Source organism: Cetorhinus maximus, chromosome 8 (genome assembly GCF_964194155.1).
Source record: "Cetorhinus maximus chromosome 8, sCetMax3.hap1.1, whole genome shotgun sequence".
Lineage (NCBI taxonomy): Eukaryota > Metazoa > Chordata > Chondrichthyes > Lamniformes > Cetorhinidae > Cetorhinus > Cetorhinus maximus.
In genome coordinates, this window is record NC_135886.1 from 99,084,493 (window position 1) to 99,101,567 (window position 17,075).

General features: G+C 44.8%; 1 long non-coding RNA gene across 1 annotated transcript; it reads right to left on the reverse strand.

Annotated features, from left to right (window-relative positions):
• Positions 1-3,236: 3,236 nt before the first annotated feature.
• On the reverse strand, positions 3,237-13,741 carry LOC144683836 (uncharacterized). The gene is made up of 2 exons (XR_013577342.1): positions 13,623-13,741; positions 3,237-3,909 (listed from the first exon to the last, which is right to left on the reverse strand). It is a non-coding gene; the product is annotated as an uncharacterized LOC144683836 (long non-coding RNA).
• Positions 13,742-17,075: the final 3,334 nt, after the last annotated feature.

Genomic DNA, 17,075 nt, shown 5'->3' on the forward strand with positions numbered 1-17,075 from the left:
TGTAAGGTGAGCTCGAAAATGGTGCTGCTGACCTTCGTCTGGGAGATCAGCTTCAAGAAGACAGCTCACCACCACCTTCTCAAGGGCAATTAGGGATGGGTAATAACTGCTGCCTAACCAGCGAAGCCCACATTCCATAAATCAATTTTTAAAAAATCACCCACCAAGTCCCTCTCGTCCTCTTCCATCCTCACAGCTACTAATTTCCCTTTCTCCTGTCACTATCCAGCCTCCCTCTGTTACCCTTGGCCCCATCATTACCCAAGTGGGTATTCCTGTCCTCCCCCTGAACCATTTAATGTTGATGTCCCCATGACCTTTGTTGACCTGATCCATCCCCTTCTCAAGGCCACATGTACCCTGACTTTCCGGGACACCCTCCCATTAGAGCATCCAATAATCCCCATGACTTTTCAGCTACTGCCTTATAGGGTACAGATGCCTCCCCTGATCGTGACTGTACCATCTGCCTCACAGTACCATGACTCCAACCCACAGGACCAAATTCCTTAGGTGACTGACCACATCTTTCACACCATACTGTGCACAATCATCACTGCCCAGAGTGGCCTTCCCCCACCGAAGACCAGGAGCAAGACATACGTGCCATACAGACCCTCTAACATGGCCGTCACAGCACCAGGACAGTCTCTTCAATATGTCCCTAACAGCAGGGCCTCATTCCAAGGACAATCTCGGACATTTTTGTGGACTGTCTTATAACTCTTGCCCCAATACAGCCTTTCACTACTGCACTCTGTTCCTTGACCACTCCCAGTGCTGCCTCTGTCTTCCCCATCCCCTCACATTTTCCACAACCTCCCCCACTAGTCCTGTCTCTGTCTTCCTTCTCCCGTCCCGTGTTCCACAGTGCCTACCCAGCTAGTGCTGTTTCCTATCCCTTCCCTGCTGGTATTGCCTCCTGTGCCTAGCCTTGGCACAGCTTACGATACAGGCACCCGAAACCTCGCAGCAATGCTCTGAAAAGGTAGGCGAAAGCAACGTCTAACTGACCTCGAAGTCATTGATGAGCTGAAGCTCGCTAGGTTGAATGCCACTTATATACATTTAGGAAACAGACCATTCTAATTATTCGCTGGCGGAGCACATAATTTGGAGGGGCAATATAATCCGGCAAGTTGGCCTTTTAATGAGCATTCATGAGATGGAAATGATTGCAAATGTTGTTCCCAACATAGATCAATGGGAAACTCGACCTGCCTTTAACCCACCATCAAAGTTGGAAGAACAATACTCCAAACTAATTTCCCGCTGGTGGGAAATTGACTTCTTCCATCACGCCAAATTTAATGCCCCCTGCCATGATTCCTGCCCCTAGCAGGAGTGGAAAATTCCACCTGATGGTTATTCTGTTAATTCCTAGAGTTCACTTTCTGTGGTAAACTTAATAAGTATTAACTTCTTTTACGTGAAAAACAAAGTTTTGCTGTAAACATCTGCCAGAGGGAGAGAGATAGAAATTGAGCAAGTGTGCTAGAAAAAAAGAGAGACCTTCAAATCTAATGTCTGAGTTCAGCTCAAAAAACTGTTAGAGATGCAAGGGAAACCTATAGAATGCAGTAAATATTTGTGACCTTGACTATTCATCCATGGGGACATTTGTGTCCCAATTCAACTTTAAAAAGAAAAGTAGATCAGCAGCTTATTTAAAACAAAATAAAAACAGAATTACCTGGAAAAACTCAGCAAGTCTGGCAGCATCGGCGGAGAAGAAATCAGTCAACGTTTCGAGCCCTCATGGCCCTTCAGCAGAACTGAAGCATAGTTTCAACAAGGGAGAAATATAAATTGGTTTAAGGTGGGTGGGGGGGAAGAGACACATTGAGGGTGTGGTGTGAGCAGATAATCAAAAGATGTCAGAGACAAAAGGGTCAAAGAGGTGTTGAAGGTGGTGGTCTTTGTCTGAGAAAAGTGCTAATTAAGAATGCAAGACAGGATATTCAAAGTACAGCTCTAGTGGGGGTGGGGTGGAAAGACTAAAGGTTTTAGTTTTAGATTTAAAAATAATGGAAATAGGTGGGGAAAGAAGAATCTATATAGATTATTGAAAAAAAAGGCGGGTGGGGGGGGGAAAGAAACGGGGTGGGGATGGGGGGAGGGGGAGTTTAAGATCTAAAGTTGTTGAATTCAATATTCAGCCCAGAAGGCTGTAAAGTGCCTAGTCGGAAGATGAGGTGCTGTTCCTCCAGTTTGCGTTGGGCTTCACTGGAACAATGCAGCAAGCCAAGGACAGCAGCTTATTTACATGGTTATTAAGTATAGTAACTACTTGAATGACATTACCTTTCAAACTAATGTTAAAATCCTGAAGAGGAATGCAGATCAATTACTTCATTTACACTGTTATTATCATGTTACCAGCATCGCTAAATGACCCGTCTTCCAATGAAAGCTGACAATATTTTGACTACGCCATTGATCGTACCGATGTGCTTTCAGTGAGCTTGGTGGCCTGGGAATCGCACAGTTCCCAGTTTAATCTGCAGATGCCTTTGCAGGGTGTTATATCATTTGTTATTAATTCCACAGCATAAGCCAAAAAAAAAAGGTCTCATTTTATGCATTGGATTGTTTGGGCACCGGTGCCACAAAACACGTGTGTCTGGTTTGAAGATCTGCCCAGTCCTGGAATCCCATGTGAACGCATAAAAGCCAATTTAATCCAAGGAAAAGAAACAGACCAGACCCAAGTACAGGACGCCCTGTTTGTTGTGTAAGTGTAAACTCAAGGGAAATTACTTCATCAAAACCTGATCCAGGCTGCAGTAATAAAGACCGTGGTGTACCCAATGTACAGCCATGTTGACTTTACGGTACTGGAATGAATCCATCTGCATTGCAGTGAAATGAAATCACTTCCAGCCGCCAGTCTCGCATTTCAACCTTTGGGCCCAAATGCTTCACCAGAGCACTAAAGGGAATTTGTCTCATCGCTGAAATGCAGGTGACCTTTTAAAGTGACACTGACTTCCTCAGAGAAACTTTGTGCAGGTTTAGCACTGAATTGAAGTATTGGAGGCACACCAGCAAAGGATAGGTATAACGCTCAGCAAAATTAAGATTGAACACACAAATCTATAAAGATTGCACATCTGAAGTTACTTGTAGGACATGCACAAAGTCATTGTTGCAGTATTTTGTGAAATATTTTCAAATGTATTCATGTAAAGGTTATTTGACAGGTATTTGTTACACAAAAAGATTGGGGCAACACATTATTTTCTCATATTTACATCACTCTTACTACAATTTGTACTAGATACAGTCATATATGCAATTTATATGGTGTTCTTGGAGATGAGGAGGTTATCACCGTTTTATTTGCCTACCCGTTAGATCCTTTTACATTCACTATAAGTCACAGCTGGTGTAATTACACATTTTACTCTTTAACCAACAAAAATAGAATTAAATACAAATTGTTCTGTGAGAACACGCTCACATATAAATTGATATGGTAATACATTTAGACATTTGTGAGTTAAATGCAAGCACATTGCAGACAGTGGATTGCAAGGAGTAGAGTGTGATTAGCCACAACATTCAAAATGCCTGATAACTTAGTCAGAGTTGATGACTTTGTATTATCCATGCTGCTTGGTGCTGAAAGCATGTTAGCGGTTAAATCATAGAATAATTAGTGGTTTGCAATTGCAATAGATCTAGTTCCAGTTGGTCTTGGGCCAGTATAGGCAGAAATCATTGATCCATACCATACACGTCTGTAGTTGATCCCTGACTGAGCCTCTGGAAATTTATACATACAGTCTTTGTTCACTTCTGTGGGTGGAAAATGATTCTAATCATATCTCAGTACACTGGCTGCGTCAGTGACTGGACTGTAAACAATGGAGCAAAATGAATACGGTCATCACAAGTTCAGGAGCACTGGATGGCCAAAGCTGAAATGTTTAAATCAAACAATGTAATTGGTACATTCTGACATAGTCACATGCAACTGATAGGGATATCCTTTTCAAACAATTTGGAGATAAGTATATTACACAGAAATACATGTATATCTATAGAAAAAATATAGATTGATCAGGAAATTGTATATTGGATGATAACAAAATAATGCAATGATCCCAAATAGGAAGATCATGAGATGCCCGTTGTCACAAATTGCAGTAATAATCCACCATGCCCACAATAGGAATTCTTTATCATATCAAGTTCAGTGTGGCACACAACAATTAGATAACTTCAGGATTAATAATGGTCATATTAAGATGTTGCTGCTCCAATTCACTATCCCACAGATTAGAATATGTGAGTACAATGAAAGCAGAGTTTCCTTCCGTGCATATTTCACCAACATATATCTATAATTTATATTTTATTGCATATTATAATGTTAAGGATGAAAATTTAGTCCAAGTCATCTTTGGAATCAACAGCGGTGCACCTTTGCCAAAGATCCAGTTGCACTTGTTTCCAATAAAGTTCCTGGGTGTTTGAAAAGGGGTAGTTTATATATGGTTCTACCCAGGGTTGCTGTTTTATTATCATCACGTCTCAAAACCAAATGGACTTCTAGATCATCAGGTAACTTCAGTTCACACTTGATCCAATTGGGAACATTTTAATTGTCAGGCCATTCAGAAGAAGATCTATTAAATATGTCCGCATTTAAATTAGAGAAATAATATCTACATAATTAAGGGACAGTTTCCCCTAATTCCTTGCTTGGCTGTGGTGTTACAAGAGGCAGCGCTAAAATTGAATCATCTCCCATATAGCTTCCACTGTTATTAAAAAGGGACTATAAGGAATTCAGGTATGTTGTTTTGAGTAAGCTCACGCGCTATGTAAGCTTGGTCACTGTTCTTTCAGTAACTTTCTGTGCCCGTCTCCCACCGGTAAATAGGTCTGACTAGATAAAGACTTTGCACTTATATGGCACCTTTCATGATCTCAGGACATCCTAAAGTGCTTTTTAACACATCACTGTTGCAATGTAGGAAACAGGGCAGCCAATTTTCACACAACAAGGTTCCACAAGCAGCATTGAGGTAATGACCAGATAACTTGTTTTAGTGATGTTGATTGAGGAACAAATTTTGGCTAGAACACTGGGAATAACTTCTCGACTCTTCTTCAAAATGTGCCATGAGATGTTTTACATCATCCTGAGTGAACAGATGTGTCACCTGAAAACCTGCATCACCAACAGTGCTGCACTTCCTCTTGCATGTGGTGTCTTATTTCTCATCTTTTAAAGGGAAAAGGAAAGTCTGATGGGGAACCCATATATTCTCCAATGAAAAACAGAAAATTTTGGGTTAACTGTTAAACTTGGTCATCTCATCCATAAACAGAATGACCCGGAGTTTCCTCAATGGGTGCAGCCGCGAAGTTACTTCCAATGGTACAATAAAGTATCCTTCCTATCCTCTCAATCTCATTAGAATACTCCCAAATTTAACATGAAATAAATGTCATAAATTAGCATAAACAATTGGAGGTGATGGCGTAGTGGTATTGTCGCTGGACTGGTAATCAAGAGACCCAAGGTAATGCTCTGAGGATCCAGGTTTGAATCCCACTGTGGCAGATGGTGAAATTTGAATTTAATAAAAAATCTGGAATTAAAACTCTAATGATGACCATGAAACCATTGTTGATTGTCGTAAAAACCCATCTGGTTCACTAATTCCCTTTAAGGAAGGAAATTTGCCACCCCTTACCTGATCTGGCCTACATGTGACTCCAGACCGACAGCAATGTGTGATTGAGTCTCAGATGCCCTCTGAAATGGACTAGCAAGCCACTCAGTTCTCAAGGGAAATTAGGGATAGGCAATAAATGCTGGTCTAGCCAACAATGCCTCCATTCCATGAACGAAAAAAAATCCCAGCAAAACCAGACCAGTATATTTCTTCCTTAAGTATGAAAATTTAAGTTTTTCCTTATTTTACCATCATTCATGTATATCAGACGCAGCATATTTAATAACTGGGAAATTGGGTACATGTTTGTATTAAGCCATAAGAAAGTTAAAAGAAAATAGAGACCAGGCTCAGAGACGGTAACCTTTTAAGAAAACATTTAAGACATTGTAATTAAAATATCAAAAAAATTATTGCTTCTCTTATGAAGTCCATTTTTTTTCTGTGTCCCCCAGTTAGCAGACTATGGAGATTTTAACATTTAAGGTACAGGACGTTCCACTGCTTCTTACATTTGTTCCTGCCTAGTAACAAGGGCAGGACCCTCTTGAAGTGTTTTGATAGGTCACCAGATCAGTTCAAGGGTCAGTGAGCAGTCATTTTTTTTTCAGTCCGTCAGCCAGCAAGTGTCCCAGGTTAGAGAAAAAGACAAGGGACAGCAACAGGTCCCAGATAAGTTAAAAGAAATGAGCAGAGAAACTAGCCCCAAGTTAGCTGTGGGGAGCAGACTTTAAGTGAATTGGGCTTCAGAGAAGTGCAGAAGATCCACAAAGGCAGCTGAAGGTTGGTGCCTTCATGCTGTGGGCTGTTGGGTAGAAGTGCCCCTTTGGAGCACTGGTAGCCTTGGCACAGCTGAAGAGCTGAAATTGTGCTTATGAGCTAGTATTTAAATGTAGTCAGGAATCCAGGGGAATGAAATCTCAGAAGGCAAGATTAAAACCCTGTGAGGTGGGCCAACATTAAAGCCTTCCAAGTTGAAGCGACTAGTGGAAAGAATTCCAAGACGAGATCTACAAATGGGAAGATTAAAAACCCTCATGAGAAACATGGAGTTTCAGTGAGATTGCTTGACTTATAGTGTGACGAACATCTGGGTGGGTTGTTGCCAAATCCATGGAATCCACTTTGGTCACATCTGTCATTTATTGTGCAGTGTGGTGTGTTCAACCACAGTTAGCTTGTCAATTCACATGTATCTCATACTTACCCTGTATGTTAGAATATAAGATAAATATTGTAAATTGTTTTATCTTTCTGACCTTGTGTAGTAAAGTTTGTTTTTGTTTGTTCAAAACCTATGGAATCTTGTGACTTTCTTCATTTAGTAAGTGTCTTAAATCTCAAACTTTCTCCACTTTAAATAAAACATTATTGGTCCACAGCTGAATCACACTAACAACCCGGGGTCTGGCTAAGGATCATAACACTTCCCATTGTGCCTGAAAATCTAGTCACAATGTTGAAATGCCAAACAAATTCAATTGGAGAGTATTGCCAAGATAAGGTTTATGGGTGGAGATTTATTTGGGATGGAGGGTTTGATAGACATCAAAGAACAAGGAGACTTGGGCAGGCAACTCACTTATGCCCAAGGTTCCAACAATATTTTAAGCTACCTAATTGATTTGTGCCCAGATTACATAGGTGTATCTAGGCAAAATGCAGAGGAAATTCCATGACTACATTCAAAATTTTAACTCATAGAGAGGTTGGTCTACTCATGGAAACTGCTGTTGAGTTGTACATACAACACCAATTTTTAGGGAAGAAGTGTAGACTGTAACAGATGGTTCATGTATGTAGTTCCTTATCTCAGTCAGGCCAATGAGATGAAATATTGCACAAAGTCAGGTAGCTCTCCAAAGAGGTTGAGGTTCCACTGAGCTTTGTTTCCAACACTGGTCACATCAGATTATTCTTTATTACTTTGATAAATTCACATATTCATCCTAAATGTTCAGTGTACGAAAATTAATCCACAGTGGAACTTCAGCCCCACTGAGAGAAAAATCAAATAATGAGTCATCCCAGGTTATTATTATTCATCTCTTAGCAACCAGTCAGCAACATTTTACTATTGTCCTAGAGGCAGTCATTTGCTTGGCCATGACTTACACAATCTGCAAGAGGGAGAGGGATGCAAAATTGTGGTTGTGTTAATCATAAAAGTCTATGAAGGTCAGAGATTTGGGTGCTGTCATGTTCTTGAAACCTCAATAGGAGTAACAGTGGGGTAAAAATTGACCTCCCGAGAATAGGGAGGAGAAAATTGTTGTTGTTTGCTATCTGGTGATCCTCCTACTGCATGTACATCAAGTTATTCCTTAGCCTTTTAAATTCCAGGGAATGCAGCCCAATTTTGTGTAATCTCTCCTCGCAATTTAACCCTTAGGGCGAAATCGTGCCAGATTTGCACAAAGTGCGGTAGCAGGCAAGATAAAGGATATTTTACCCGCCAGCCGCAATGACGGCTTTTTGCGCCATATCGTCCCATTCCCAGCACGTCCTGCCTCATTAATAATGCATTCACGGGAAACACGCTAGATACCTGGCGGGCGGGCTTGGATTTGCCTGTCACACCATGACATCAGTGCTTCCTTGCTCTGGGCGCCATATTTAAAGCGCACCAGAGCACAGCCTACTTCATGTCTATAGACTAGGGCTACGCCAAGCACAGGTGGCCCCAAAAGCAAAGAGGATGGCAGCCACCAGATTTAGTGATGCCTCTCTGAGGCACCTGCTGGATGCAGTGGAAGGCCACTGCGATATCCTCTACCTCTGCTCTGGCTGCAGGAGATCCAGCAGAGTCACCATTCCACCCTGGGAGGCAGTGGTAGTGGCAGTCAGCACCACCTGTGCACAGAGGAGGTCAGGCATCCAGTGCAGGAAGAGGGTGAATGCTCTCATCTATTCCACCAGGGTAAGTCAACCATCTCATTACTCTCAACTCACACACTCACAAACCCATCACACATCCATAGGGGTCTCACACCTCAAGGGACAACACCATTAACCCTCACACACACCCTCACACCTCCATCAGACTCATATCCTCTGGAGCTCATGTCCTCATTCCATTCATGGCTCCGCTCACCACACAACATTCCACGGAGTTCCATGTGTCCTGCTCACACTCTCTCCAACTGTTTTCATGCAGGAGAAGCTGACTCACAGCAGCAGGGAGAGGTTCCAGACCAGTGGTGGAGTGACCCACATTTAGCTGCTCACTCACTTTGAGGATCTTGGCATCTTGCTGACTGGTGAGGACAAGGACTGTGTCTGCAGTGACAGTAAAGTCAGCAATGAACACCCCCGTGAGGATCCTGCACCAGATCATCCCTCTCTCAACACAACTGTGAGTGCTCCCTCTTCCTGCTTTTGACTCTGCTGCTACACTAATTATCTCTACTTTGGCTCACAGGGAGCTCTGCCAAGCAACTGATATCCTCAGCCAGCCAGTCCCTCAGCTCCATTCAGGTCCTCAACTCCAGCCAAGAGGACACCTTGTCCATTGAAGAGCTGGAAATAAGTAGTCAGGAAGACCCATCACAGCAATTACACACACCCTCCACCAGCGCCGAGACACATACCTCCGTGGGACCCGGGTCTAGAGCAGGCTTAGGTTCACAATCTGGTGGTCACCGCATGGACACGTGTCTGCAGCAGGAGGAGGCAGGTTCAGCCGAGCTCCCCGGCACTCGGAGGACTGCTGGGGAAGAGGCAACTATGAGGACCAAGTCAGATAGCAAGCCTCTGGATTCGGCCTTCCAACTCATCATGGAGAGTCAGCAGAAGGCAGGGGAGCATCACACAAAGCTGTTAAGCCTTCAACAGAGTGGCATGCGAGTTGCAGGAGTGTGTCCTCCTGCTCTCTGATGAAGTGGTGCCCACATGTTCACGTATAGAGGTCTCCATGGGAAGGATGGCAGGTGCCATGGAGCCCCTCGTCCAGCAGAACGCGAAGATGCATACAGACCTGCACTCCATCGCGGTAGCCATGGGAGAGTTCCTGCAGTGGCAATGCGAGAGGGAAATGGGGCACCTCGACGTCCCTCCAGGAGTCAAGCTGGGGCTCTCGGGCACCCAAAGGGAGGACAAACAGCAGCTGGACACCCCTGGATCATCCACTCAGGAATTTTAGAGGCTGTCCTCTGAGCCCCCTTTGTGTGTGACCCCCTCGACATTGCCCATTGTCACCACAGAGGGAGCAGCTGGCCCACAGGACAGCTGAAGCAAGCCAGGGCCCTCCAGGCCTCGGCTCTCCAGAGGGCACATGCCTAAGTCATCAGAGGCAACAGGGCCAACCATTGCACAGGCTGTCTCCACCCCTCCTGTAGATGACAGGGCAGCACTGAGAAGTGGTAGGCCTAGAAAAGTTAAGAAATTCTGATCACTGGTGTTTGCATGGGTGAACACATTTCACTATAATCTGAAAATATATATTCACTTTCACTGAATAATGTGTAATGGTATCTTTCAGCTTTATTTACAGGCTTCATGAGTGCCCCCTTGCATCCCCCCCGACTAGCAGTTCAGCCACATGCAGTCGGCCCACAAGTGATTCTGGAGGGAGAAGCGTGTGTGTGTTTGTGTGTGTGTGTGCGTGTATGTGTGTGTTTGTGTGTGTGTGTGTGTGTGTTTGTGTTTGTGTGTGTGTGTGTGTTTGTGTGTGTGTGTGTGTGTGTGCTTGTGTATGGCAGGGCATTTCTGAGCTTCGTGCAAGCACTCTCCCACTCACGCGGAGCCTTCTTCTATCACACTCATCTCAGTGTCCTGAGCATTTTCAGTGCTGCCTGCTGGGGTTCGTTTTCAGTTGTCCATCTGAGCTGACCTGCATCTCCGTCCATCCAATGATCACACTCCCATGCAGCACCTGTGCCCATCCAACACGTGGCTCTGCTCATTTTCAATTTGAAAAACATGGTCTTAATCAAGTTTCTCATAAGCTCCCCTGTATCTTTCCCTTTCCCCAATCACCCATGTCCTTTCCCCTATCACTGTTGACTTTCCTGCATCACCTGCCACCTCCTCACCATCAACTACCAACCTGAACCCTTTTATTTCCAGGATGTCCAGGTGAATGTGTACATTCCTTACCTTCCTGAGAATCCCACCCCCATCCACATTGACCTCCCTGAACTCCTCCTTCTCACCCCCAGGGCCCATATCTGTCTCCAAGATCCCGCCAACCACCCTAATTGTCCCTTCTACTGCTACCGTCTCACCCTCACCCTCCCATCTTCCAGCTCACTCTGCCTTGTCTTATACCCACCATTCTCTCCTACCATGCGTATCCTCAGTTTGCTCACCAAGAGGCAGCCATTGACTCCACAGACCCCTTCCTTGCAAGTTCACCTGGACATCCATACCCCCCCCTTACTCCCCCTTCCCTCCTTAGACTCCTTCCACTCCCCATCGGACTCTTTCCTCCCCCTCGGACTCCTTCCTCCCCTGGACTCCACACACCCCCCCACCGGACTCTCCCCAGACTCTTTTCCCCCCTCTGAACTCCTTCCCACTTACATGTACCTCCCCACTTGCCATATTCTCCCCGTTACACCCTCCACCCCATACTCCCTCCTCCCCCCTCCAAACCTCACCCCCAACACCTTTGTCCCCCCTCCCAATCGCACCCCCACCTACACCTTCGTACCCAACCTCACTGCCCCTGACCTCTTTGTTCCTCCCCCCTCAACCTCACCTACTCCCCCCATCCCCACCACCGTCGTTATACCTTCATCGCCAAGCCAAACTGAGACTTTTCTCCCCTACGCCATCCCAATACGCCTTCCTCTCCCACTCACAACTGGACCTTCCTCTCGCCTCACCCCCCTCCCCACCCCGCAACCCCCCAACCGACCCAACATACCTCGCTGATCATCGATATTAGCCTATGGCCAAGACTGTGATGTTCTAAAGCAGACCCAAGGCATCAATGAAGACCTCTCACCTTCCATGAGCTGCTTCATGGCGGAGCCATGTCCATGAGGGTCCACCCAGCATGCGATGCACGTGTTCCTCCAGGGTCTGGTAACTGTAGGTCTCCAGCATCTTCTGCTCCTCGGATGGCCGCGATGTGAGCAAGACCCTAAAGGTGAGTCCCGACTTCTGCACGTCACTTGTCCAGGCGTGTTCTGGGCCAACGTGTTTTCCCCTTAGCGTAATGGAAATCTGGTCTGGGGGGATGATTGCAATCGGGCCTTACTTTGCATCCCACTAGCAGGACGCAAAGTGGGTTCACATCGGCCTCTAGCGGGAGTGACGTTCCGACATGGCAGGCACCATCGCATGATCCTGCTGTGCATTTCACACCGGCATTAAACCAATTTTTGGCTTTCTCGCCATATTGTCTCCCCCCACCACCTAGTCCATCCCTTCACTTAATCTATCAATATCTCTATAATTTTATGGCTCCATCAAAACAGATTACAATGCTGCCTATATCTGTGTCATTGGCAAATTGGTATTTGTGACTGTTTAATCAAAAGTTCATTAGAATGTTGAATGTTTCCTGCGTTCTTTTGCGCATGTGTGCGAAAGAGCGCAAAGATCTCCCGGAAGCACTTCCGTGCCTCAGGGAGATTTGTTTCAGTCTTAAACTTTAAAATAAAGGATTTTTAAACTTTTAAAACATATCCCCTCATGTGATACTATCACATGAGCTGGGACGTGCCAAAGAATAAATGTATAAATAATTAGATTTTAAAACAGTTCTTGAAACTTCATCCCGCCCGTGGATAAGGTTTCATGAAAAATGCACCGCCTGGGCTCTTCGCCTGCCCGCCAACTGTAAGGTTGGACGGGCAGCTCATTAAATTGAGTTAATTAGTTTTTAATAGGCCTTAATAGTCGGCTGTGTGCCCGCTGAACTGACAATCTAAATGACATCAGGACGCACGCCCGACATCATCGTGCGTCATTTTACGTGTCGGTGACCCCACCCCCCCACCCCCCCCACTCGCCGACGGGAAAACGCTGCTCCATATATTGGATTTTAGCTCCCAATACTGACCTCCGTAGATTGGATTTTATCTTGGGGAGGTGGTGGCTTACTGGTATTGTCACTGGACTGATAATCCAGAGACCAAGGTAATGCTCTGGGGACTGGGGTCCAAATCCCACCACTGCAATAAAAATCTGGAATTAAAAACCTGATGATTACCACAAAACCATTGTCAATAGTTGTAAAAACCCATCTGGTTCACTAATGTCCTTTAGGGAAGGAAACCTGCCATCCTTATCTCCAGCCCCACCAGCAACGTGGTTGAGTCTTAAATGCCCTCTGAACAATGGGCAATAAATGCTGGCCTAGCCAGTGATGCCCACATCCCATGAACAAATAAAAAAAGACTCCCAATACTGACCTCCATAGATCTGAATTTTAACTTGCAGAAAATTCCAGTTGAGATTTGAGAATATTCAGATGCCTGGTTAAACCATAATTCCAAATGAACCAGTGCAAAATTATAATTAAAACTGCATGTAAATTGCCAATATGAACTGTTCTATATGAAAATTATGTTCAAAGGGTTGTCAGGGTAGGACTTGTTATGCTCACTTTATGCAGCAAAATCTCTGCCAACATTTTGAATAGGTTTACTATTGCTACAGAATAGCGACTGGGACAATTATTTTCCTCTCATTTACTTGGTGAAGATTCATGATCATTGCATTGCAGCATTAATTTTTAGCTTGAAACAAATCTGATTATATATTACCTACATCTCCAATCTGAAGAGAATGGATTTAAATGTGTCAGAAATTCCAAAACAAGTTTCCTGATCTAACATTCCCTGAGGGAAGACTCACTCTAGTGACCGTGCTTATCAGGCAGTCACAGCCACATTGACCCACTGTCATCCTTTCTTTTATTTCAGTGGAATATGGATGTGATTTTCAGACTTACAGGCAATGTGAATTCATACTCACACTGTATTTCAACTTTCTGAAGTTCCACACATATCAGCAGTCTTAAAATGTTCCACAGCTGCCTCACTCTCCTGCGTATCTGAAAATGGTGACAGCCTTGGCTCCGAGGAAGCATTCTTGCGTCTGAGTCATCAGACCACGGGTTCAAGTTCACTCCAGGGACATCAGCACACAGTTGAAGACTAGTATTTCAAACACAACTGAGGGAGTGTTGCACTGTTGGAGCTGCTGTCATTTGGATGAGATGTTAAACTGAGGCCTTGCCTGACCTCAGGAAAATGTAAAAGCTTCAACTAACACCTAAAGCAAATGATCAGGCCATTTATTTCATTTGCCTTTTTATTATTTATTTCAGTATAGACTTGCTATGCATAAATTGGATGCTATGTTTCTATACATTACAATGGGAGCTACATTTCAAAAATACTTTATTAGCTGCAAAGTGCTTTGAAGTGATGTCTTGAGGTTATGAATGGTGCCATATAAATGCAAATTCTTTCTTTCTGAAAATTAAACAAATCAAGAATATACAATTTGTGCACTGCAAGCAAATCAGATTATGATCAGTTCAGATTACTGATTCACAGATTTTTGAGACTGAGCTGGACACCATGATCTACACTCCCTGGCTGGAATCTTATGAGATAGGATTTTTTGAATGGTGGGGCTTCCTGTGCCCACTACCCAAAGAGTCAGCGGGGAAAGCATCCCTTCCAATACTGCCTGACACAGCCATTTGATGTTCGCTGGGGCATGAATTGGCTAAGGGCAAGACTCCAAGCCCCATCTGGGGGAGGAAATCATGCCAGAAAGCTGCTGTTTCGAGCAGTGGCCACTGCTGGGGCTACAGTCAGTCCTTGAAGAAGAGGAGCTAATGGGGGCTGGACTGTAGGTAAGTCCGGAGTATCAGCGAGGCCTGGCTGGCAAGTCCAAATGAGGGGAGTGAGGAGGTTGGGGACCGGGTTTGAGAGGGTTAAAAGGTGTATGGTCTTGGGGTGTGCCTTCTTAGGGCAATTTGGACTCCAAAAGGAGGTGAAATAGCGGCAGAGATGAGACATTTATGTGGCAGGCCCAAGGGCGGGTGGTCCACCTGACACCTCCATCGCCCCCTGCAAAATAAGAAACAACCCATGGGGTTGGGCAGGCCATGTGCTGCATTTTATGAGCCCCTCACCTTCAAACCTACCAGCAAAGAACCATTAAAATCCAACCACTTTGAATGGACTCAGAGGTGGGGTTAGGGCGGGGGGTGGGGTGCGGCATAAAATTGGAACAGACAATGTCAGACTGGAAGTCCAATATCTCTGCACTTTATCAACAGTGACCAACATGGAATGCAGAGTTTGCACATGGATGCAGGGGGATGGTAACTAAGACCGCACTTTTACTGCACACTTTGAATTTTACTAATGGTGCATGGGAACCCCAAGGCATCATGAGAGGGTCTACCATCCAAGGCTCAAGCACATGCAAATGTCCAAGCAGCAAAGTCTGAAAAGACTGTGCCTTCCCAGGGAGGCTGTCACTGACCTGTGCACCAAGCTGCAGGCTGAGATGATCTTGGTGGGGGCTGGTGTCCACCCAATGCCATCGTTGCAGATGGCCCACTGTGGCACTGAACATCCATGGCTCCAGATCCCTCCAGGGATCTACTGAAGAGATGTATGGGATCTCACTGTCTGTGGCTCATCTGTGCATCAAGAAGTCAACCAATACCACATTCAAGAGGGCCACCGATTATGTGTGCTATCGCACTAATCCCAGCAGGCAAGTTGAAAGAGCCAGTGTTGAATTCCCCCCAGATGCAGGGTGTGATTGACTGCATGCATGTGGCCATCAAGGCTTTCACAGTCTAGTCAGTGGCTCTCATCAACAGGAAGGGCTTCCACTCGCTCAGTAATCATTGAAAGAGGATCCTGTAGGCGTGTGCACAGTTCCCTGGGAGCAGCCACAACACCTACATACTTCAGTAGTCTTGGGTACCACAGCTTTTCCAGCCCCAGCATGCCTTTCGGGATGGATACTTGGAGACAAGAGATACCTTATCACTGAGGACGTAGCTTCTCCTGCCTTTAGGAACACACGCATGGATGGAGAAAAGAGGTGTAACACCTGCTATGGGGTAACCTGAGCAACCATCGAGCAGGCCAAAGGTGATCAATTGGAGCCCTTCAGCATGCCCCAGTGGAGATATGTCATATTGTGGTGGTCTGCTGTACACTGCACAACCTGGCACTACAGACGGGAGAGGCATTGAACAAAGAGGATATTGTGGAGGCCTCCTCCGATGTTAAGGATCTGATAGAGGCTCCTGACCAGCAAGTTGAAGGACCCCTGGGACCATGGCAAGAGGCATTGAGAAATGCGCAAGGCAGGTCAGAACGCACTAATACAGAACCACTTCTTATAGCCCTTATAGCTTGCAACTATTCCAATAAAATGTTAATTTTAATCGATACTGATTGTGCCTCCTTCATTTTGCACCCCTCCGCCGAGCACACAGGTGCACAGTGCACAATGGCAAGGCTGAAGCATTGAGCACACACAGTTTAGTCCATCATTTCTAGCCCCCTGAGTAATCCAGGGTATAAATGAAGTTTCAAAGGACAGCAAGATTTTGAAGGAAGTGCAGCAACAATACATTAACCCTTTATTAATCAGCACAGCAAACGTAAAGTTCAACATCTACATACTCTATTTAGCTGTGAGCCCCAAGTTAAGCTAAGTGCTCGTTTTCAATTTTCACTGCTCCTCTATCATTACAGCTACTCAAGAGCTGAACATATAATCCAGGATGACAGCCCAGTGGAGTACTGAAAGAGTGCCGCGCTGTCAGAGATATTGGGTCGGATTGTCACAGAAACATGAAGACTCCATGGACCTTTAAAAATGATGGGCAGGACCAGGATTCAGAAGTCAGAGCTGAGTTTAAAACAGACCCTAATTTCACTGCCGGGCCTTATCCCACTGTATGGGAGTTATGAATGTTCAGAGTACACATAAAGTGCTCATGAAAGGCAGATAAGTTTGTAGAACTGTCAAACTAATCTCCAAACCTTTTAAAAAATAAAAAACGTCTGTCTTTGCCAGTGAAGGGTAGTTACTTGAAACACCAACCCTTAATTTTAAAAAATAAAACAGCCTTCCTGTGCCAGTGAATGGTAAAACAACTCAAGCTGTGAAAGTATTTAAATCCCAGGGCTTTTAAAATTAAAACATTTGGCTAGCTAGTTCAATTATTCTAACAATTACAATAGCTGTTTGTTGACATTTCCCTGAGGGCTATCATTATGTCATTATTAATGCTTGGCTGCTTTCCATAACCTAGTTATCCCTGGGGGGGTTGGGGGGGAGTGCTAAGTTCACAGTTTGATTGACGACTCAAAATGGCTTTCAAAGGATTAGTTGTATTTCATATGCCCAAATATTTTATATATAGGGGTTATTAATACA